This window comes from Ranitomeya variabilis, chromosome 3, assembly GCF_051348905.1.
Source record: "Ranitomeya variabilis isolate aRanVar5 chromosome 3, aRanVar5.hap1, whole genome shotgun sequence".
NCBI lineage: Eukaryota > Metazoa > Chordata > Amphibia > Anura > Dendrobatidae > Ranitomeya > Ranitomeya variabilis.
In genome coordinates this window covers 382,744,235-382,769,259 of record NC_135234.1, presented here as the reverse complement: position 1 = coordinate 382,769,259, position 25,025 = coordinate 382,744,235, and the positions used below count along the sequence as shown (strand labels likewise).

At 44.0% G+C, this 25,025-nt stretch overlaps 1 pseudogene; it reads left to right on the top strand.

Moving 5' to 3' along the window:
- The first annotated feature begins 1,383 nt into the window (after positions 1-1,383).
- On the top strand, positions 1,384-2,888 carry LOC143817698 (coiled-coil domain-containing protein 171-like; annotated as a pseudogene).
- Positions 2,889-25,025: the final 22,137 nt, after the last annotated feature.

Sequence of the window (25,025 nt, the reverse complement as noted above, 5' to 3'; positions counted from 1 at the left end):
TGTGGAATAAATGAACCAGCTTGGGGGGCATTCACCTCTGATGCTGAAACCCACATCCTTTCCTCTGGACCGCAACCCTTCCAGCGCACCAAGTATTGTAGGGAATGAAGTTGTAGGCGAGAATCTACAATCCTCAAAATCTGAAACTCTAGATTACCATGAACCATTTTTGGGATGGCGGTAGGGGTGAGGACTCAAGAGGTTCCACATATTTCTTCAGCAAAGACCTGTGAAAGACATTGTGGATTTTAAGGGCCTGAGTCAATTCAAGATGAAACGCTGCTGGGTTTATGACGGGACGAATAAATCTAGGTCTCAACTTCCAGGAAGGAACCTTCAATATGATATTCCTGGTAGACAACCACACAAAATCATTCGCATTCAGGTCTGGACCTGGCAAGCATTTTCTGTCAGCCATACGTTTGTACCTGTCTCCCATCTTCAAATTACTCAGAACCCCACCACCACACTGAGGAGAGCGATGAAGCAAAACATCGATACTCCAGAACTCCAGAAGTCCTTCCCTTGAAAAAAGTACCAAACTGTGGATGGTAACCATATGACCAAAGAACAGTGACATGCCGGGGGGATTCTTTGCAGTGATTATTAATAGCAAATTCTACAAGCGGTAAGTAGGATGCCCAATCCTACTGACTAATGAGGTAAGTCTCCAAATTCTGATTAATGCGCTCAGTCTGTCTATTTGACTGTGGATGGAATGAAGTGTGTCCATGGTCTGCTAGGAATAGGTAGCAGAAGAAAAGTACCAGACGGGCCGGTATGTGATACTTTAGAACGTGTGCAGATACTACAAGCAGATACGTGTTCAACCACATCCCGATGCAACCTCAGCCACCAAAAACATTGAGAAAGGAGGTCCTCAGTTGCCTTACCACCAGGTTGACCAGCAAACACAGAGTTGTGATGCTCCTTAATTACTATGCTGTACAGATTAGATGGTACACATGACCCTCCGGAGGCAGTCGCGTTCCTCTCGGCCTACAACACCTCACCCTTCAGCTCAGGGTACAATGCCAAAATGACTACCCCCATCTGCAAAATCTGGGCAGTTTCCTCATGGTCACCACCACCAGGGATGCTCTGGGACAAAAAATCAGCCTTGAAATTTTTCACCCCTGGATGGAAGGTGACAACAAAATTGAACAGGGATCATCTAGTTTGCCCAGGGTTGAGCAAAAGAAAGTGCATGGATGCCATTTACCAGGGGACAGACCCTGAGACAACACAGCCCCAACCTCCACTTCTGATGCATCAACCTCCATAATAAAGGGTTGGGAAACTTCAGGTTGACTAAGTATAGGAGCTGTGGCTGAAGTTAAAGAGAATAGTGGTACCGCAAAAAATCCTTAGTCTTTTGGATGTATGAAGCATGCATTTCAATGTGGTGTCGTAGAGGTTTTGGCAGCTTTAAAAACTTCAGCAACTTAGAAGATCCAGCAGGACACGCTTTGCTTGGATAGGAGTCCTGATTAAAGACCTAGTCTGTTGGAGTGTCCCATAGAAGACAAAAAAAGGCAAAGCAATCAGGTCATAGCCTCATAGGATGAAATGATGCCTTGTCAAGAAGCCTTGAAGTGGATTACCAGCACTGACCTACTGTCTGGGGTCATCACTTTGTCTGATTTGCTTGGGGCCTTAAACTAGAAAGACTAGCATTCTAGATCACAAATCAAGCTTATTGATGCATCCAAGAACTGTTTCTTTAAGCTGATGAGCCAGCTGAATATGGAGTCTAAAGCTAGACATGAAGAACTCCATATATTCGCCATTTATGGGGACCCCGGCAGTCCTGTTGGCAGACTGATGTGCGGACTTCACAGAATCAACTTCAAGACATCAACTGTGGACCTTACAAATATAACTACCACTGTGAAGTGCTTGGCTGTTGTGAAAAATCAAATCCTTGCCTTTACCCAGCGGCTACATGATGCAGAAATACAGAAACAGTCATTGCACCAGGAGCAGTCTGATATTAACCTGAAAATTGATGACATAAGTACAGCAGAAAACCAACCTCTTCAGCAATCTAAAATTATAACCTATGAGACATATAAAAGTATTTTCGATTAACTGAACAGAACATAGCTGGGAGAGCAAGAAGTGCAGATTCTCTTGAATGAGCAGTCTCAAATGTTACTGGAGTTCAATTCCAAGATAGAATTTCACTCCAGGGAGAAAGCAGAGAAAGATAAGACCCTCTCAGAAGCTCTTAGGAGTCTTTTGGAAACTGAATAGGAAGTGCATAGAAAACATCAACTTTTGCATCAGCAGGACAGACAACTGACCCAGCTGGTGCAGGACAAGTGTTTCTGGAAAAGAGCTTGTCTAGTTCAGTGGAAAAGTAAATCCTGACAGATTACATGAAATTGGCTACAGTAACATTTCAGAAGATGAGAGCGCAAATATCCTTATCACGGGTAGCAACTTCATGGCAAGATTTCACTTTCCAGCTTTCAAAATTAATGAAAAAACTCTTTGAATGGTGGATGAAATGGTCCACAGGAGGATTGGACTATACATAATGTTTGTCAAATCATGATCAAGAGCTTCTTGGACATGTATCAGATGGTGTGTGGCAAAGTTTCTTAACTGGAAAGCGAGATAGTGTTCCATGAAAAGCACATTGCTGTTCTAATTTACGACCTACAGTGGAAAAGCTTGATGCCCACACTCTACCAAGCTCCAGAGCAGAATTTCACTCAGAAAAAAGTAATGCAGGCTTTTTACCATTGATGGCAGAACCAGACTTCTCACAAAGCCATCTGGATATTGGTCGTGTAGACAGCTGAAGTTTCCTGCCTATGAACGTGTCATCTGTGAGTGACTTTACAGCAAGAACTATGCAAGAACTGCCATCTAAGAATTAACTGTTTTCGGCTCATAAGGAAATGATTCCCATCAGTTATTAAAGACAACATGCAATGGTGAAAAACAAAAAGTGCAAGGACACTTTTCTTAACCACCATACGTTATGATGACAGCACCCCCACCACTGTAAGAGGTTCCGCTACATAGGTTATCAATCCAGACTATGGAATGATAACCTGTGTGTAAATACATTGATATAAAAATATGGGGGGAGTTCATCTCTCTGATGAAGTGCTCCAGCCCTACAGTGCCATGCAGAAAGCTAAGGTTTGCCAAGAAGAGTGGGCAACTTTACCGTATGAAAAAATAAAGAACATCATTCACAACTACCACTGTCATTGATGCTATAGGAGGCAAATCACGGTATTACATGGTAAGAAATGGGGTAGGTGAACTTTTGATCACAGTCATTTTGATGTTTTGGGTTGTCATTATGATTTAAAAAGAGAAAACACAGTAGTTTGACAATAAATGGCTTCATCCAACCAATGACCATGAGTGGAGAAAAAGTTTTGGTGTTATCATTCATATTCTCTGAAAAAAGGCCAAGAAAGAAAAAATTCTGCAGGGGTATGTAAACTTTTGAGCACAATTGTATACCTTGCACTATGGATCTCCAAAGACAAGAGCTAATGAGGTTCAAAACTACTTTATTAAAATGTGAATTTAAGAATCCATTTACATTTTTTGTTGCTTGGACATATAGGTCCCCATTCTTCAAGACCAGGACCATTTGAGATTGGTGGTTCCCAGTGGAGAACGGTTTGCACGGCAGAGTCTATCCCCGGAGTCACTGAGTAAGTTTCTCTTTTCTGTTGTGTGTAAGCTCTTATGATTAGTGGGGCCCTCTCTCTTCATCCTGTAGAGTGCAAGGTCTTATGGTCAGTGGGGTCTTTTCAATCTTCTGTACAGTGTAATCTCATAAGCTCAGTGGGGTTCCCTCCCTCTTCTGTAGTGTGTAAGCATTTATGGTCAGTTGACTCCTCTCTCTTCCTTAAAGTGTAAGCTCTTTTTGTCAGTGGGGTCCTCGCTCGCCACTGTAGAATGCTAACTCTTAAGGTCAGTAAGGTCCTCTCTCTCTTGAAGAGTGTAAGCTCTTATGATCAATGTTATGCTCTCTTTTTCAATCTTTTTGTATGGTGCAAGCTCTTATGGACTGCGGGTTCCTCTATCTCGCCTGTAACGTTTTAGCTACTATGGTCATGTGTATTTTTCAAGAAATTGCAAGCTTTCCTTTATTGAGATTCTCGCATATTTAGTAGTCAAAAATCTAATTTTTGTGGGAAAATTCAGTGAATTAGAATTTCAAAAGATCCACTCATCTCTACTATGCACGTTTTCATTCTTAAGGTAGCTAGCTTTGTAGTTTTCACGTAAAAACGCCATTTAGAATTTGCTAAAGATGGTGTCTAATCTGTCACAGGAATTTTTGTGGCACTTTAGAGTGATAGTATTAATATTACTTTATTAAAATATGCTGATGTATACCTAATACCTTAGTGGCGTTTTTATAACGTAAGGATAATCTGTTTGTTTGTGTGCATGAATTATATTGTTAATCTTCTCTTTATAGCTTTTGTTCTTATAAAATTAATTGTTCTCATTAGCTAAGCTTATAAAACCCCAGTGCAATTGCTATATGATTACAATAAATTGCACATTACCTTCAGAAAATAAAGTAACAAAGTAAGTCTCACCTTCTTACCCAATGCGCATGCTTCCTTAAAACACAGTTAACAAGCTCAATTGAACATTCATTCTGACCAAAGTGTATTTGTATTCTTAATATCTATCTGATTGCTTAGGAAATCAATGAGAAATGTGTTTGCAATGAAGTTTTCGTTCTCTACTATAGAAGGCTAGGTTGAGCTATAATACAGGATAGCACTAAACTCTACAGGATGGTACTAAACACGTGACATACAAACGTCAGACAAGCTGTCATGTCGGACGCTGTTCATACTAGGGCGTTCGACAGACAGCGGTAATTCCGCTTTTGTCCACTATGCGCTCAGTTGCGTCGGCTAGATTTTGTCTAGCTGGTCCCGGGTTAATTTAGCTGGTGCTCGGATTGGAAGCTGGGCCAAGCCCACTGCCTTTAAATAGTTCTTCTGAACATTGGGCGTCGCCGATTATAGCTTCTGTCTAGTGCTTGGTTATCTCGGTCTGGAGTGGTGAGCTAGGAGTTGGAGTATCGTGTCTGGTGGTGTATTTCCCTTTGTCTTATTTACTCCTTCCTATATTTGTATTTGTTTTGCCCTGTGCATTTATAGTGTATTCCTGAGTGACTGCGGCTTGGTTCATATTTTCAGTTATCCTTGTTTGTGCTAACTGTGCGTATTGGTGTAGGATCTCTTCACTGGGTGGTGTGTGGTGGTTTCAGCCTAGGGTTGAAACAGGAGATAGGGTGAGGGTGGAGGACTAGACATGCACACCATCAGTGTAAACTCTAGGTGAGGGTCAGTCAGAATTTCCCTAGTCTGAGGGAAATTGCAGGGGCCCGGGTTATTAGCTCTTGCCCACCTAGGCTTCCCGTGACATTATAATCGGCCTTGAAAAAAAAAAAAAAAGGGTTTCTTTTTTTTTTTGTCATGGATCCCATGACTTCCATAGCCCGCCAGTTGGAGGCGCTGTCCCTACAGGTCACTGAGTTGAGGGGGGGCAGTGCAGCAACAGGGACTAGCAGTATCTAATGTGCAAGCTGGAGTGACAGGTAGAGTTGCTGAGCCTAAGTTTCCTTTGCCTGAAAAGTTTGCTGGGGAACGCAGTAAATTTGTTTCTTTTCGTGAAGCTTGCAAACTATATTTCCGTATGCGCCCCATCTCCTCTGCTAATGAGGCTCAGCGTGTGGGCCTGGTGTTGTCATTATTAAACGGTGATCCCCAAGCATGGGCGTTTTCTTTGCCATCTGATTCTGCTGCATTTGACTCTGTGGAGAGTTTTTTTTCTTCTCTTGGAAACATTTACGATGAGCCTGACAGAATGGCTCTAGCAGTATCTAAGATATGCACTATTCGCCAGGGGGAGCGAGTTGCAGAGGATTACTGTTCTGAATTTCGCCGCTGGGCGGTCGACACACAGTGGAATGATCCAGCGCTGCGGAGTCAGTTTATTCATGGGGTTTCTGGAAGGGTTAAAAAAGCCCTTCTGATGTACGAGACTCCTGCTTCTCTAGATTCCGCTATGAGTCTGGTTGTCCGCATTGATTGCCGTTTGCGTCAGGGGGAGCATGAGACGCCGCCTATGGGAGAGGGTTTAGGTTCACATGAGGTTGCTACAGGTGAGCCCACGGAGCCTATGCAAATCGCAGGGGTGTCACATGTTAAGCGTCGAGCCCCTGTGCTCAGGAAGCAGGGAGCCTGTTTTTACTGCGGTAAAACTAGTCATTTTGTTAACATTTGTCCTCTGCTGTCTAAGAAAAACGTAACGGCGGAAAACTTCTAAGCTCAGAGGGTGTGGAGGAGGCCAATCTGAGCTTATGTATATCCTCCATGGTGGTTTCTCAATGCATGCTCCCTGCTAAGGTTATTATCGCTGGCAGTGAGCTGCCAATTACTGTTTTTGTGGATAGTGGTTCTGCCACAAATCTCATTGATGAGGAGTTTGCGCGCACTGCTGGTTTTAAGATCGAAAAACTGCCTCATCCTATCCGTGTGGTCACCATCAATGCTGCTCCTCTCTCACAGGGGGAGATTACTGAGTTTGTGGCTGAGGTGAAACTCCACATTGGGGTTCTACATTTGGAGCAGGTTACATGTAAGGTACTCAAGAATCTTCCTGCACTGGTGGTTTTGGGTTTTCCATGGTTGTCTATGCACAACCCGGTTATTGACTGGAAAACTCAGGACATAATTCAGTGGAGCGAGTTCTGCCAGGAGAATTGCCTGGCCACATGTGTGTCTGCTGTGACTTCAAGCGTTCCGGAGTCACTTCTGGATTTTGTGGATGTGTTTTCTGAGAAGGGTTGTTCAGAGTTGCCACCACATTGCCCCTATGACTGTACTATCAGGTTTAAACCAGGGGCCAAATTGCCTAAAGCAAGGATGTTTAACATCTCCGGTCTGGAGAGACAAGCGTTAAAGGATTACATTGCTGAAAGTTTGAGCAAAGGGCACATCAGGCCTTCTTCCTCGCCTGTGGCAGCAGGGTTCTTCTTTGTTAAGAAGAAAGATGGCGGAATACGCCCCTGTCTGGATTTCAGGGAGTTGAACCAGATTACGGTTCGTGATCCATACCCTATGCCATTGATACCGGATTTGTTCAATCGGGTGGCAGGTGCTAAATGGTTTACCAAGCTTGACCTCAGGGGGGGCGTACAACCTCATAAGAGTCCATCAAGGTGATGAGTGGAAGACGGCTTTTAATACCACTGAGGGTCATTTTGAAAATTTGGTGATGCCATTTGGATTCACTAACGCACCTGCAGTGTTCCAACATTTCATTAATGATGTGTTCTTGCATGTTTTGGGGAAATTCGTTATCGTGTACCTAGATGACATTCTCATATATTCTTGCGACCGTGATACTCATTTAGATCATGTCAGGCAGGTGTTACAGCTTCTCAGAGAGAATAAGCTGTATGCTAAACTTGAGAAATGTGTATTTTCTGTTCAAGAGTTGCCTTTCTTGGGTTATATTGTGTCTGCTTCTGGTTTTAAAATGGACGCCGCTAAGGTGCAAGCGGTGCTGCATTGGGAACGGCCTGATAACCTGAAAGCACTTCAGCGGTTCCTTGGGTTTTCTAACTACTATAGGAAGTTTATCAAAGATTTTTCCATCATTGCTAAACCGCTAACTGACATGACTAAAAAGGGTACCAATTTCTCCATTTGGCCTGAGGCTGCTGTGCGCGCATTTGAATTTCTTAAGAACAGTTTTGTTTCAGCCCCCATTCTTGTGCAGCCAGATGTATCAAGACTTTTTGTTGTGCAAGTCAATGCGTCTGAGGTTGGTGTGGGGGCGGTACTATCACAAGGCTCATCTTTGAGTGATTTGCGTCCATGCGCCTATTTTTCCAAGAAACTGTCGCCCGCCGAACGTAACTACGATATCGGCAACAGGGAGTTGTTGGCAATCAAGTTGGCCTTTGAGGAATGGCGACACTTCTTAGAGGGGTCAGTTCATCAGGTTACTGTTATTACCGACCATAAGAATTTGCTTTATTTGGAGTCTGCCAAGCGTCTGTCTCCCAGGCAGGCTCGCTGGGCATTGTTTTTCACGCGGTTTAACTTTGTTGTCACTTACAAACCGGGGTCTAAAAACACTAAGGCAGATGCTCTGTCCAGGTGTTTTCTGGGGGGAGAACCTCGGGAGGATCCAGTACCCATCCTCCAAAAGGGTGTTGTGGTTTCTGCTCTCACTATTGAGGTTGAGACTGAGATTGCCGAGGCTCAGGAGGAGGTACCATCTGAGCTTCCCATCAACAAATCTTTTGTACCACTTCATCTCCGCTTAAAGGTTTTGGCGGAGCATCATGATGCTGTCCTGGCTGGCCACCCATGGGTTAGAGGTACCTTGGAGTTGGTGTCACGTCAGTTTTGGTGGCCCAAGATCCGACAGAACGTGGTCTCATACGTGTCAGCTTGCACCACGTGCGCTAGGGCTAAGACGCCTCGCTCCTGTCCTGTTGGCACGCTACTTCCTCTTGAGGTACCTAGTAAGCCATGGACGGAAATCTCCATGGATTTCATCACTGATTTGCCCTCCTCAGCTGGGAACACGGTCATCTTGGTGATTGTTGATCGGTTTTCAAAAATGTCGCACTTTGTGTCTTTGCCTTCATTGCCTAACGCTAAGACTCTGGCTCAGGTATTTGTGCAGGAGGTGGTCATACTTTATGGGGTTCCGTCTGACATCGTGTCTGATAGGGGTACTCAGTTTGTGGCAAAATTTTGGAAAGCATTTTGCTCACAGCTGGGGATCAAGTTGTCTCATTCCTCTGCGTTTCATCCTCAGTCAAATGGTCAGACCGAGCGTATGAACCAAAATTTGGAACAGTACTTACGCTGCTTTGTCTCTGATAACCAGGAGGAGTGGTCGACGTTCCTTCCTTTGGCTGAGATTGCCATCAATAATCACCGCCAGGAGTCGTCTGGGGAGTCTCCGTTTTTTTGTGTATACGGGCTACATCCTCAATTTTGTACTTTGAGTCAGAGGGGCTCTTCCGGCGTTCCGGAGGAAGACCAGTTAGGAGCATAATTGTCATCAGTCTGGAGGAGAGTTAAACAGCGCCTGTTGAGTGTGGGTGCTAGGTACAAACGTGTGGCTGACAGTAGGCGTGTGCCAGGTCCGGACCTGAGTGTGAATGACTGGGTGTGGTTATCCACAAAAAACATAAGACTCAAGATACCATCCCTTAAATTGGGTCCAAGGTTTATTGGTCCATTTAGGGTCCCCGCCGTCATTAACCCTGTAGCGTACCGATTGGAGCTTCCTACATTGTATAAGATACACAACATGTTCCACAGATCGTTGCTAAAAAAGACGGTGGGTCTTGTGGACGCGACACCAATGCCTTCTCCAGTCTTGGTGGATGATAATTTGGAATTTGAAGTCTCCAAGGTGGTTGACTCTCGTGTAGTGCATCGCACCTTACAGTACTTGGTACACTGGCGTGGTTATGGGCCTGAGTAGAGGTCCTGGGTACCAGCCTCGGACATTCATGCAGATCGGCTGGTCAGTATGTTTCACCGCCTCCATGCAGACAAGCCAGGTCCTATAAGTCGTGAGGGCCCTGGGGTCCCTCGTAGAAGGCGGGGTAATGTCATGTCGGACGCTGTTCATACTAGGGCGTTCGACAGACAGCGGTAATTCTGCTTTTGTCCACTATGCGCTCAGTGGCGTCGGCTAGATTTTGTCTAGCTGGTCCGGGGTTAATTTAGCTGGTGCTCGGATTGGAAGCTGGGCCATGCCCACTGCCTTTAAATAGTTCTTCTGAACATTGGGCGTCGCCGATTATAGCTTCTGTCTAGTGCTTGGTTATCTCGGTCTGGAGTGGTGAGCTAGGAGTTGGAGTATCATGTCTGGTGGTGTATTTCCCTTTGTCTTATTTACTCCTTCCTATATTTGTATTTGTTTTGCCCTGTGCATTTATAGTGTATTCCTGAGTGACTGCGGCTTGGTTCATATTTTTAGTTATCCTTGTTTGTGCCAACTGTGGGTATTGGTGTAGGATCTCTTCACTGGGTGGTGGGTGGTGGTTTCAGCCTAGGGTTGAAACAGGAGATAGGGTGAGGGAAGAGGCCTAGACATGCACACCATCAGTGTAAACTCTAGGAGAAGGTCAGTCAGGATTTCCCTAGTCTGAGGGAAATTGCAGGGGCCCGGGTTATTAGCTCTTGCCCACCTAGGCTTCCCGTGACACAAGCCCCGAGAAACCCATAGCAGAAGTCACTGGAACAACTCAGAGAGGCGTAGAAGGTGTCTTTATTTTATGTGTGGAAATTTTATAATTTAGAAGGGGTTGTCTGAACAGTGGATGACCCCTTTAATACAAAATTTTAGAGATTAGTTTGTTACCATGCAATGACTGATTTTGCTGTTTTGTACATTTATCCTTCATATGTGGTCTGCATGAAGCATATCATTATTATTGCATAAAACAATTGTTAGGTCTCAAAAAATCTTGCATTTTAAATAGCTACAGTCTTCAGTAAGCTCTCTTAGATTCAAGACAGCTCCTGTTTCCAGTGTCCAGTTTTTCCAAGCTGAAATGGCAATATATCCCATCTTTTTTGCTCTCAATCTTTTGACCTACTAAATCATAGTTAGTCAACCACCTGTTTAACAGATTATTGTCTTTTGCCAGTAGTGGCGATTTGGGCATTAAGGTTTAATTTATATGGAAGGGAGTCACCATTAGTGTTGAGCATTCCGATACCGCAAGTATCGGGTATCGGCCGATATTTGCTGTATCGGAATTCCGATACCGAGATCCGATATTTTTGTGGTATCGGGTATCGGTATCGAAACAACATTAATGTGTAAAAGAAAGAATTAAAATAAAAAATATTGCTATACTCACCTCTCCGACGCAGCCTGGACCTCACCGAGGGAACCGGCAGCGTTGTTTGCTTAAAATTCGCGCATTTACTTCCTTACGTGAAGTCCCGGCTTGTGATTGGTCGCGTGCCGCCCATGTGGCCGCGACGCGACCAATCACAGCAAGCCGTGACGTAATTTCAGGTCCTTCAGGATTTTAAAATTACGTTCCGGCTTTGTGATTGGTCGCGTCGCGGTCACATGGGCGACGCGACCAATCACAAGCCGTGACGTCACGGGAGGCAGGACAAGCGCGCATTTTAAAATGTGCACGTGTCCAGCCTCCCGTGACGTCACGGCTTGTGATTGGTCGCGTCGCCCATGTGACCGCGACGCGACCAATCACAAAGCCGGAACGTAATTTTAAAATCCTGAAGGACCTGAAATTACGTCACGGCTTGCTGTGATTGGTCGCGTCGTGGCCACATGGGCAGCACGCGACCAATCACAAGCCGGGACTTCACGTAAGGAAGTAAACGCGCGAATTTTAAGCAAACAACGCTGCCGGTTCCCTCGGTGAGGTCCAGGCTGCGTCGGAGAGGTGAGTATAGCAATATTTTTTATTTTAATTCTTTCTTTTACACATTAATATGGATCCCAGGGCCTGAAGGAGAGTTTCCTCTCCTTCAGACCCTGGGAACCATCAGGGATACCGTCCGATACTTGAGTCCCATTGACTTGTATTGGTATCGGATATCGGTATCGGATTGGATCCGATACTTTGCCGGTATCGGTCGATACTTTCCGATACCGATACTTTCAAGTATCGGACGGTATCGCTCAACACTAGTCACCATACTATTATTCATTCCTTTTGATCTCTCAGTATCCCTCCATTGTTTTTCCTCGTTCATGTATTTTTTCGCCCCTTATTTTGACCAGCATCTCCTACGGTATTTCTGCTTTTTATATTGTGTGCTTTTATTATTTATCCATAAATAAAATATAATTATTTTAATACTATCTGTGGATCTCTTCCTTTTTCCCCATATTTATATATATATGGGTTTGTTGTTATGCAGTGTATGAAGTGCCTCTTTTTACTTAGGACTTTGTGTTGATACATTACTGTTATATAGATCATACTTATAAAATGAAGGTACTTAATACACGATTTGGTCAATTTGTGCGTGCCTACCAGCCATGTCAAGAGGTTGCTTTGCCTGGAGAGACCTTAACCTATGAGATATGCCTGGCCTCAGCAAAAAGACCACAAATTTAATGGGTAGGATGGATGCAACACTAAATTAAAGCACCACTCTAGAGGTTTGTTTTGCAGTTCTGGAGTGGTTCTTCTAGTCCCTGCCCCTGATCTTATACTCACCTTCCAGAGTCTACACCTTCAACCTGGCTGGAAGTTAGAAATTTCATCACAAGCTCTCAATGCATATCCATGAGAGCCAGCATGAGTTCGTTTGGTTCACTCAATGAAAGACTGGAGCGATCCAGCAGGTCCCAAACTTCTGAAGACCAATGGGAGAGCAGTGATAAAATGTGAAGACATATTGGGCACACAATCGTATTTTTGGTCCTAATGCTATCCATTAAAAAAAAACAGACAGCTCCAGGATCAATGCTGTTCAATAAGGTAGTGTAGATGAATTATTTTTTTCACTTACCAAATCTGTGTGTTAAAAAAGTCTCAGCATGCACTATTTTCTTCCAGAAATCAGATGAGACTCACCCATTCAAGTCTATAGGTGTGAGAAAAAAATGCCATACGGAGACAAAGTGTAACATCCAATGTTTACGGATACTTTGCAATTCTGTAACATAGGAAACTGTAAATGGTCCTGTAAATGATTAAAATATGTTGCAGTAAAGAATAGATTGTATACAGACAGCACACGGATGATAAGTAAGAAAAAAATAGTCCCACTTTCCTGAATAAAACTGAACGATTTTTTATGGTCACGTGAACCTACCCATAGCTGTAACAAGGAGTGATAAGCAGCGGAGGCATTGACAACCTCAACATGTAAGCTACAGAAACACAAACAAAACTAACCAACACCTCCTAGGAATGAAGCAAGTGTGTACAAGGTCAAGCTGCCATGCCATGTGAAAAAAAAATTCCAGCAGCGCATTGCAATCATGCGCATTGCAGAATTCATCAGTTCTGGTATGCTGGGCAGACACTTAAAAATCATGTAATTGAAGGGTCCAGTAGAACAACGGCATTACCGAGTCTTCTGTTCAGTACATATTTCTCACTGAGCTCCCCTATCTACATGGCAAAATAGACAGAACTGGTAATAAACCACTTCTGTATTCTTTGTCTGATTTCTGGCAATGTCTGACTCCCAATTACCAGACCTGCTTCTGTTAAATTGTTATAAACGCAAAATGCTGCTGGACTAAAACCCAATACAAGGCTCAATAAATTTATAATGCTGCAGACAATTCCGAATTGCAGCACATGTAGTTGTCTGAAAGATCTAGCCTATCAGCATTTCACTAATAAAGTTCCAGTTTTACTGATGTGCATGCAGTAATTGGTAGACTTTTAGTTCTTCTATGCAGTACAGTAAAATATTTTATACACTCTTCTTTACGTTTAATATATATTCAGTATTGCTCTGCACCTGTGTCAGGATGAGCAATTCCTTTGGTGAGGTACGAATATATTTGGTACACTTTGCATTTTGCTATCACCAAAGCAATGTAACATTTCAACCTGGCCTTAACCCTGTGACATCCTGCTTCTTTCACTAGTCAACACTGTATTCACTCCAAGGGCGGCATTGATGATTGAAGAGGCATCATGGGCAATATCACTGGGTGGGGCAGGCGCTGTCCAGCATGAGATTCTGATCTGGCTGGGTCTTGTTGTGAAATTCAACCAGTCAGAATAGGGGTGTTTGCTGTCCAGCGGGTCAGTAGGTCTAATTAACTCTCTGCTTAGGCCTATGGGACAGTAGCACATCCTATTTAAACTCCCATCATACTGTGAGAGTTGCCAGTCATTGTGTTGTTATGATTATCTCTTATATCTTTAACCCCTTCATGACCTTGGGATTTTCCGTTTTTCAGTGTTCGTTTTTCGCTCACTTCCTTCCCAGAGCCATAACTTTTTTTGCGAAACAAGTTGTTCTATTGAACGACATTATTGGTTTTAGCATGTCGTGTACTAGAAAACGGGAAAAAAATTCCAAGTGCGGTGAAATTGCAAAAAAGTGCAATCCCACACTCGCTTTTTGCTTGGCTTTTTTGCTAGGTTCAATAAATGCTAAAACTGACCTGCCGTTATGATTCTTCAGGTCAGTACGAGTTCATAGACACCTAACATGTCTAGGTTATTTTTTATCTAAGTGATGAAGAAAAATTCCAAACTTTGCTAAAAAAAAAAAAAAAAAATTGCGCCATTTTCTGATACCCGTAGCGTCTCAATTTTTCATGATCTGGGGTCAGGTGAGGGCTTATTTTTTGCGAGCCGAGCTGGCATTTTTAATGATACCATTTCGGTGCAGATATGTTCTTTTGATCGCCTGTTATTGCATTTTAATGCAATGTCGCGGCAACCAAAAAAACAATTCTGGCGTTTCGAATTTTTTTCTCTCTACGCCGTTTAGCGATCAGATTAATCCTTTTTTTATTGATAGATTGGGTTATTCTGAATGCGGCAATATCAAATATGTGTAGGTTTGATTTTTTTTTTATTGATTTATTTTGAAAGGGGCGAAAGGGGGGTGATTTAAACTTTTATATTTTTTTTATTTTTTTCACATTTCTTTTAACTTTTTTTTTTTTTTAACTTTTGCCATGCTTCAATAGCCTCCATGGGAGGCTAGAAGCTGGCACAACACGATCGGCTCTGCTACATAGCAGCGATCATCAGATCGCTGCTATGCAGCAGAAAAGCAGGTGTGCTATGAGCGCCGTCCACAGGGTGGCGCTCACAGCTACCGGGGATCAGTAACCATAGAGGTCTCAAGGATCTCTATGGTTACTCTGCAGAAGCATCGCCGACTTCCGATCATGTGACGGGGATCAGCGATGCGTTCATTTCCGGCCGCCACAGCGGCATTTAACTAGTTAATAGCGGCGGGTGAATTGCGATTTCACCCGCCGCTATTGCGGGCACATGTCAGCTGTTCAAAACAGCTGAAGGGTCCCGGCTTTGATGCAGGCTCACCGCCGGAGCCCTGCATCAAAGCGCGGTATCTGACCTCAGACGTACTATCCTGTCCGAGGTCAGAAAGGGGTTAAATTACATATGTGAAATGCTGATTCTTACCAAGTTTCATACTACCTTGTCAGTTTGCTCCTGAGTCTAAGACCAGCTAGATGTATTTTGATTACAAAACTGACCTCCTGGTATCTGACACCAACTATTTTTTAGACTCTGGCTTTGTCCTGTAAATGCACAAGACAAGAAGCAAAAATATGACTGCACAGCTGCTGCTGGATCATGAACAGGTAACAGTCCCTTCAATGTAGAACAAGGATCCAGGGTCACGGTAGAGGTGCTCGCAGGAATGAGAATGAACCAGCAGGAATAAAAAGAGATATGCGGCAACACTCACCGATCCAGATGAAATGCAAAATCTTTATTGAAGACTCTTAAACAGACATCTCAGACGCGGTCCGGGACGGTGAAACAGGAAGGAGGTGAGCAGGATGTGACGACGGCCGTTTCGCGCTTACATCAGCGCTTCATCGGGTCTAAGGTGCAGGCAGGTAACGTGGAAATAAATAGGAAAGGGGAGGGGAGGGGGAGGGAAAGGAAATACCTCCCTGATCACGCTCCTTCCCTGCACCTACCACGGACGAGATACACATGTGCACAAATACATAAAAACAAGCAATAAAATCCGGGTACAAGCTCCAGAAAAAGTACTGGCCTTATAAAACTCCCATAGATTACAACGGATATGGTCAAATTGGAAAGTATACAGAAAGAAAATCTCCAAATTGTCATAAAGCACACAGCGCGCTTACCTGAAGGAGACCGATACGAACAGCTGTAAAAAGGGAGGAATTAGGCTCGCATAGAGGTGAACAAAAAGCTCAAAAAACCAGGACATCAGGGAAAAAGACGGAAGGAGAATAACATATCAACAATATTACAAATATGTTATAGAAAAATAGACATATCGAGCTTATCATTGAGACCAGCCGGACCCATAGTGCAAGTGCGCATGATCCAGCTGGCCTCTTTTCTCAATAGTAGCTTCTGTAAGTCGCCCCCTTGTGCAGGTAGGACCACCTTCTCTATCCCGGCGAATCCAAGGACCCCCGGGTCACCCTGATGTACATCATTAATATGCTCAATAAGCCTCGGTACACCCTTTCCTGTCCGGATAGATCGAAAATGCTCTCTAAAGCGTACACACAGTTGACGTATAGTCTTACCTATGTAGTATCTTTTGCAAGGACAAAACAATACATAAACCACGTAGTCGGTTTTACAAGAAATGAACTGCTGAACAGTATGTTTTATGGGCCAATGTTAAGCGTCTGCCCTATAATATGATGTTGGCAAGAAAGACAGTGACCACAACGAAAATTACCTTTGGGGACTGATCGCTCAAGCCATGAGGACCTAGGGTTCGAGACACGATTGCGGACCAACAGATCTCTCACCCGTGTACTACGTTTATTAGAAATAAGTGGTCCCTCAGCTGCCCTATCAGAGAGATCCCTATCCCTAGCCAGGACATGCCAATGTTTACGTATCGATGCTCTAATCTCGTGGTCCATAGGGCCATAACGAAAGCAAAACGAAAAACGCTGTCCAGAGGGTGCCCTGATATCATTAGATCCACCTGATGACCGCCTGTCAACACGTTCCATAGCCTCACATAGTACGCTATCAGGATAGCCTCGCTCGCGAAACCTAGCACAAAGGTCAGAAGACTGACGTTCGAAGCCCGCTTGTGTATTGTTGACCCTTCTCGTACGGAGAAGTTGACTGTAGGGTAGTGACCGTTTGATGTGCGCGAGATGAAAACTCCTAGAGTGTAATAACGAGTTAGTCGCGGTAGGTTTGCGATAAACCGATGTGCACACCTCCCCATCAAGAATCTCTACTGCTACATCTAAAAATTCCAGACGGGAGCCCCCAAACACTGATGTGAAAGACATCCCCATAGTATTGGAAGTATTAAGGTATCGAACAAAAGACTCGAAGTCCTGCTCCGTCCCATCCCACACCAGGAACAAATCATCGACATACCTCAAAAGAAGTTTGATATGCTTGAAAAAATGGTTTTCAGAGGAATAAATATAAACCTCTTCGAAAACCGCCAAATACAAATTAGCGAAAGTACATGCAGCCGGGGTCCCCATGGCTGTCCCAGTGGTCTGAATGTACCAGGTATCCAAAAAACTAAACGCATTATGGGTTAGTATGAACTTTAACCCATCGCAAACAAAATCAACGAAGGAGCCGCTCCTATCAGTAGTGTTCAAAACACGCCTGATCGCGTCTATCCCCGCAGATTGAGGGATCCTGGTATACAGATGGACCACGTCAATGGATGCCAGGGAGAACCCCGGCTGCCATGTAAATTGCTGGATGTGTCCTAAAAATGATTTGGTGTCCCTGATGTAGGAGGGGACAGAACAGAGCAGGGGTGACAAGAGCCAATCTATATATTGGGAGAGGGGATCGGTTAAGGAACCGACCCCTGAGACAATTGGTCTCCCAGGGGGGTGGGTAATGGACTTGTGTACCTTAGGGAGGTAATACCAGTGAGGCCTGGTGGGAAACTCAGGGAAAAGTCTCTCAGACTTTTTCTGTGTAATGACACCCAGTTCGACAGAAGTACGCAAAAAAGAGCGCAATTCTGTCTTGAACTTGGCTGTCGGGTCACCGGACAACTTTCTGTAAGTGTCTGCATCCGACAACTGTCGTTTTGCTTCAGAAAGGTAAGCCTCCCTAGGTATCAAAACCACCTTACCCCCCTTATCGGCCGGGCGAAAAATGACATCAGTCCACCCCGCCATCTCCCTTAAAGCTACCCTCTCCGAGTCTGTCAAGTTACTAGGAGCCCGCTTATAAACCAAGGCCTCCATGTCTTTCAAAACCAGGGTCTGGAATAAATCAACCAAGTTACCCGGGGATGTAACGGGCATAAAGGAGGAGGGGACACCGCCAGTAAAAGGTATAATCTGACTAGGTAGATCAACAATAGGGTCAACATCATTTAAACTCAACAGCAGGGCTGCGTCCTCACGTACGTCAGCCAACGCTTGCTCATCAGACCCAGCAAAGAACCCAAGTGGGCCTACAGTGCAGGGTCTCTCCCCTTCCAAAGTAATGGTCTCAATGATAAGCTCGATATGTCTATTTTTCTATAACATATTTGTAATATTGTTGATATGATATTCTCCTTCCGTCTTTTTCCCTGATGTCCTGGTTTTTTGAGCTTTTTGTTCACCTCTATGCGAGCCTAATTCCTCCCTTTTTACAGCTGTTCGTATGGGTCTCCTTCAGGTAAGCGCGCTGTGTGCTTTATGACAATTTGGAGATTTTCTTTCTGTATACTTTCCAATTTGACCATATCCGTTGTAATCTATGGGAGTTTTATAAGGCCAGTACTTTTTCCGGAGCTTGTACCCGGATTTTATTGCTTGTTTTTATGTATTTGTGCACATGTGTGTCTCGTCCGTGGTAGGTGCAGGGAAGGAGCGTGATCAGGGAGGTATTTCCTTTCCCTCCCCCTCCCCTCCCCTTTCCTATTTATTTCCACGTTACCTGCCTGCACCTTAGACCCGTTGAAGCGCTGATGTAAGCGCGAAACGGTCGTCGTCACATCCTGCTCACCTCCTTCCTGTTTCACCGTCCCGGACCGCGTCTGAGATGTCTGTTTAAGAGTCTTCAATAAAGATTTTGCATTTCATCTGGATCGGTGAGTGTTGCCGCATATCTCTTTTTATTCCTGCTGGTTCATTCTCATTCCTGCGAGCACCTCTACCGTGACCCTGGATCCTTGTTCTACATTGACAGGACTGTTACCTGTTCATGATCCAGCAGCAGCTGTGCAGTCATATTTTTGCTTCTTGTCTTGTGCAGATTATGTCTCTCATATTTGATTAGCACGCTGCGGATCTACACTGTGTATACAGGTGTGTCCTGTTTTCTTGTCCTCCATGATGGAAGGGCTTCCGGTACATACCGATAATATGGATCCAGAGTCTTCCTCCATACGTGGGGGTTTGCAAGCCGGCCGTGAAGACGTGATTAACTATTTCAAGGAGTGTGAGCAGGTGGACGAAGTACGCATGTTAAGTACTAAGGCCTTGGAGTACAAACTCATAAATCTCTCTGAGAGAGAGATTAGATTATTCTGGACGAATAATTCTCTCCAGTCATATAAAGATAATGGTCGGGTCCCAAGAGGACTCCATGTATGGAAAGAAATATCTCACTTCAGCAGCGACGTCACATTTAAAACTGAATGGGAAAGCATTATGTTAAGGTGCTCTCAAGACTTGTTGTCACTGGTGTTGAAATCCAACATACAAAACTACGAATTGGTGAATACAGACATCAAAAAAACACAGATTGAACTTAAAAGCAGGCTAACAAAAAAGCCAATGGACTGCGCTAAATAAAAAACTAGACAGTAGACTCATCCCCATCCAGGCTGAAATTAAGCAGAAGAAGAGGGACAAGTTTATCCGTGATAAAGGGGATTATGATTCAGGACAGGTTTTCTCTTGGCAAAAAACGTACAGAGATAACCCCACAGCCCAATTCCCCGGGGGTAGATTCCACATTAATAAGAAACGCAAAGCTAGAAAACAGAATCAGTATTGCCGTAAAGATTTCTTGACCACTGAATCTGACTCCAGCCTGAGTGAAGGGACTACTTCGAGTATGGACGCCAGGGATGGTTCTTTGTCAGAGGTTTCGGCAACCACGGCTACTATTACTCCTCTCCCTTTAGGAAGAGGACTCGAAGGGGACGGCGGTGGCCATGTTCCCGCTTGGAGACACAAGAGAAAGAATGTGTCGTGGAAGTAGAGGCCGATCCTGGATCAGTTTTTGAGGACAATCTTATTAATTTGACTGAACGGGTCTTGGAACCCGCGCAATTAACGTTATTGTCTAAAGGTCTAAATTATTGTATTCCAGATCCTTTTGATTTTTCAGAGTTCCAAGTGGACCTATTTAAAGCCATCAGAAAGATCCACCTATATAAAACCTTTGCCAACACCACTACTAGTCTCGTTACTTTGGAAGGGGAGCGACCCTGCACTGTAGGCCCACTTGGGTTCTTTGCTGGGTCTGATGAGCAAGCGTTGGCTGACGTACGTGAGGACGCAGCCCTGCTGTTGAGTTTAAATGATGTTGACCCTATTGTTGATCTACCTAGTCGGATTATACCTTTTACTGGCAGTGTCCCCTCCTCCTTTATGCCCGTTACATCCCCGGGTAACTTGGTTGATTTATTCCAGACCCTGGTTTTGAAAGACATGGAGGCCTTGGTTTATAAGCGGGCTCCTAGTAACTTGACAGACTCGGAGAGGGTAGCTTTAAGGGAGATGGCGGGGTGGACTGATGTCATTTTTCGCCCGGCCGATAAGGGGGGTAAGGTGGTTTTGATACCTAGGGAGGCTTACCTTTCTGAAGCAAAATGACAGTTGTCGGATGCAGACACTTACAGAAAGTTGTCCGGTGACCCGACAGCCAAGTTCAAGACAGAATTGCGCTCTTTTTTGCGTACTTCTGTCGAACTGGGTGTCATTACACAGAAAAAGGCTGAGAGACTTTTCCCTGAGTTTCCCACCAGGCCTCACTGGTATTACCTCCCTAAGGTACACAAGTCCATTACCCACCCCCCTGGGAGACCAATTGTCTCAGGGGTCGGTTCCTTAACCGAACCCCTCTCCCAATATATAGATTGGCTCTTGTCACCCCTGCTCCGTTCTGTCCCCTCCTACATCAGGGACACCAAATCATTTTTAGGACACATCCAGCAATTTACATGGCAGCCGGGGTTCTCCCTGGCGTCCATTGACGTGGTCAATCTGTATACCAGGATCCCTCAATCTGCGGGGATAGACGCGATCAGGCGTGTTTTGAACACTACTGATAGGAGCGGCTCCTTCGTTGATTTTGTTTGCGATGGGTTAAAGTTCATACTAACCCATAACGCGCTTAGTTTTTTGGATACCTGGTACATTCAGACCACTGGGACTGCCATGGGGACCCCGGCTGCATGTACTTTCGCTAATTTGTATTTGGCGGTTTTCGAAGAGGTTTATATTTATTCCTCTGAAAACCATTTTTTCAAGCATATCAAACTTCTTTTGAGGTATGTCGATGATTTGTTCCTGGTGTGGGATGGGACGGAGGAGGACTTTGAGTCTTTTGTTCGATACCTTAATACTTCCAATACTATGGGGATGTCTTTCACATCAGTGTTTGGGGGCTCCCGTCTGGAATTTTTAGATGTAGCAGTAGAGATTCTTGATGGGGAGGTGTGCACATCGGTTTATCGCAAACCTACCGCGACTAACTCGTTATTACACTCTAGGAGTTTTCATCCCGCGCACATCAAACGGTCACTACCCTACAGTCAACTTCTCCGTACGAGAAGGGTCAACAATACACAAGCGGGCTTCGAACGTCAGTCTTCTGACCTATGTGCTAGGTTTCGCGAGCGAGGCTATCCTGATAGCGTACAATGTGAGGCTATGGAACGTGTTGACAGGCGGTCATCAGGTGGATCTAATGATATCAGGGCACCCTCTGGACAGCGTTTTTCGTTTTGCTTTCGTTATGGCCCTATGGACCACGAGATTAGAGCATCGATACGTAAACATTGGCATGTCCTGGCTAGGGATAGGGATCTCTCTGATAGGGCAGCTGAGGGACCACTTATTTCTAATAAACGTAGTACACGGGTGAGAGATCTGTTGGTCCGCAATCGTGTCTCGAACCCTAGGTCCTCATGGCTTGAGCGATCAGTCCCCAAAGGAAAATTTTCGTTGTGGTCACTGTCTTTCTTGCCAACATCATATTATAGGGCAGACGCTTAACATTGGCCCATAAAACATACTGTTCAGCAGTTCATTTCTTGTAAAACCGACTACGTGGTTTATGTATTGTTTTGTCCTTGCAAAAGATACTACATAGGTAAGACTATACGTCAACTGTGTGTACGCTTTAGAGAGCATTTTCGATCTATCCGGACATGAAAGGGTGTACCGAGGCTTATTGAGCATGTTAATGATGTACATCAGGGTGACCCGGGGGTCCTTGGATTCGCCGGGATAGAGAAGGTGGTCCTATCCGCACAAGGGGGCGACTTACAGAAGCTACTATTGAGAAAAGAGGCCAGCTGGATCATGCGCACTTGCGCTATGGGTCCGGCTGGTCTCAATGATAAGCTCGATATGTCTATTTTTCTATAACATATTTGTAATATTGTTGATATGTTATTCTCCTTCCATCTTTTTCCCTGATGTCCTGGTTTTTTGAGCTTTTTGTTCACCTCTATGCGAGCCTAATTCCTCCCTTTTTACAGCTGTTCGTATGGGTCTCCTTCAGGTAAGCGCGCTGTGTGCTTTATGACAATTTGGAGATTTTCTTTCCAATTTGACCATATCCGTTGTAATCTATGGGAGTTTTATAAGGCCAGTACTTTTTCTGGAGCTTGTACCCGGATTTTATTGCTTGTTTTTATGTACTTGTGCACATGTGTATCTCGTCCGTGGTAGGTGCAGGGAAGGAGCGTGATCAGGGAGGTATTTCCTTTCCCTCCCCCTCCCCTCCCCTTTCCTATTTATTTCCACATTACCTGCACCTTAGACCCGTTGAAGCGCTGACGTAAGCGCGAAACGGCCATCGTCACATCCTGCTCACCTCCTTCCTGTTTCACCGTCCCGGACCGCGTCTGAGATGTCTGTTTAAGAGTCTTCAATAAAGATTTTGCATTTCATCTGGATCGGTGAGTGTTGCCGCATATCTCTTTATATTCCTGTTTGTCCTGTAAATGACCTGGTTAGTTTTACTACTCTTGCAATGACATAGAATCATAAAATCACAGAATGTTAGAGTTAGGCCGGCGTCACACTGGCGAGTTTTACGGACGTATGAGCGCATAAACTAAGTCCATAAAATTCGCATTATACACGGCCCAATGAATCTCTATGGCCCAGCTCATATTCGCCGTATATTACGCATCCGTAATATACGGTCTTGTACGGCCGTAGAAAATCGCAGCATGCTGCGTTTGTCACCATATTGCGCCAAAAAATCGCCAATGAAAGTCTATGGGGGTGAGAAAAATACGGATTACACACGGACCAGCAGTGTGACTTGCGAGAAATACGCACCGGTGTTAGTGAAAAGCCGGTAATTCAATCCAAGGCTCCAGTTCATGAGTTCATCATCAACATGTAGTAGTGTGGAATATGCAAAAAAACAGGGGATATGAGATGGTTTACTGTATGTAAACCATGTCTCATATCCTGTCGGCTTTGGGAAGGAGAAATGAAAAGCCGGCAATTGAATTACCGGCTTTTCACATATATCGCGCTGAATTAAATATAAATACAGAATATATATATGTGTCTCAATGACATATATATATATATATATATATATATATATACTGTATATATGTTTTAACGAACATTTGAGCACATAAATCCATTAGATGTCGGTTTTGCAAGCCTGCGAGAAAATATCGCAGTACGGATGCCATACGGATTACATAAGGAGGATGCCATGTGCAAAATACGCTGACACACCCTGCCTGCGGATGACATATGGACCACTATTTTGGGGACTTTTCTGCGTATTGCGGCCGTAAAAAAACGGACCGTATTTACATACGCTGAGTGTGATGCCGGCCTTAGAAGGAACCTCCTGGGTCATCGTGTCAATCCCCCTGCTCAATGCAGGATTTACTAAACCATCTGACACAGATTTTTGTCCAACTACAAATTTGAAGACTTCCATTGAAGGAGAACTCACCACCTCTCTAGGCAGTCTGTACCACTCATTGATCACCCTCATTGTCAAAAAGCTTTTTCTAATTTCTAATCTGCTTCTTCTCCCTTTCAGTTTCATTCCATAGCTTCTCGTGTTTCCATGTGCAAATGGGAATAAGGATGATCCCTCTACATAGTGACATCCCTTCAGAAATGTGTAGACAGTTATTAAGTCTCCTTTTTTTAAGTTATCCTTTTTTTTGCAAGCCAAACATTACCAGATCTTTTAACCATTCCTCGTTGGACATACTTTGCAGTCTGCTCACCATCCTGGTAGCTCTTCTCTGAACTTGCTTTTTTTAAATGTGAGGCCCAGAACTGGACACAGTATTCCAGATGAGGCCTGACGATAGAAGAGTAGAAAGGAATAATTATTTCCCGTGATCTAGACTCTATGGTTCTCTCAATACATCCTAGAACTGTGTTTGTCTTTTTTGCTGCTGCATCACACTGTTGTCAGCTGCTACTCTGTGGATGTAACCTAGGGGACTCCTTTTTAAGTCAATGTTCATACATAGGGGTTAAGGAATAAAAGCTAGGGTTTCTTTGGGACCTCCTAGATGTAGTGGCTGGCACTGAGTTTGTCTGAGGTTGCCTTTGACAGCTTTTACAAGAAAAGGATTTACACAATCAAGCAGATCTGACATTTATATGTAATTACTTTTCTTATTTGATTTAGTTTCTGGTTATTTTTCTTTAACCATCTTTTTTTCTTATTCTTGGGTTGCCATTTCAGTGTCTTTGAAACGGTTGCTAATTTCTATTGTGTTATCATCTCAATTCGCAACTTGCAATTTGGTTGCTTGAGAAAGAATTAATATTATGACTCAACAAAAGGTCCATTGCATTCTATTAGCAGCCCAACGTTTAAAAGGTATATGACTATCTTTTAGAGAAATGTGGGCATTAAAGAAGAATTGTTTTAAAAAATATTAAGAATGGCTAGAAGTTCGCAATGGAAAACCGTTAAGTAATATAACAGTCACAATAATTGGACACAGCAGCAGAATCTTGTTTAAGAAAATAACAAAAAACATGGAGATTAATGAATCATTTCAGTGCTTCTGTGCTGCCTTAGTAAGCGCAATACTGATGAGACTCAGGAGGCTAGAGAGGAAATCCCTTTCTTGCAACTCCTATAA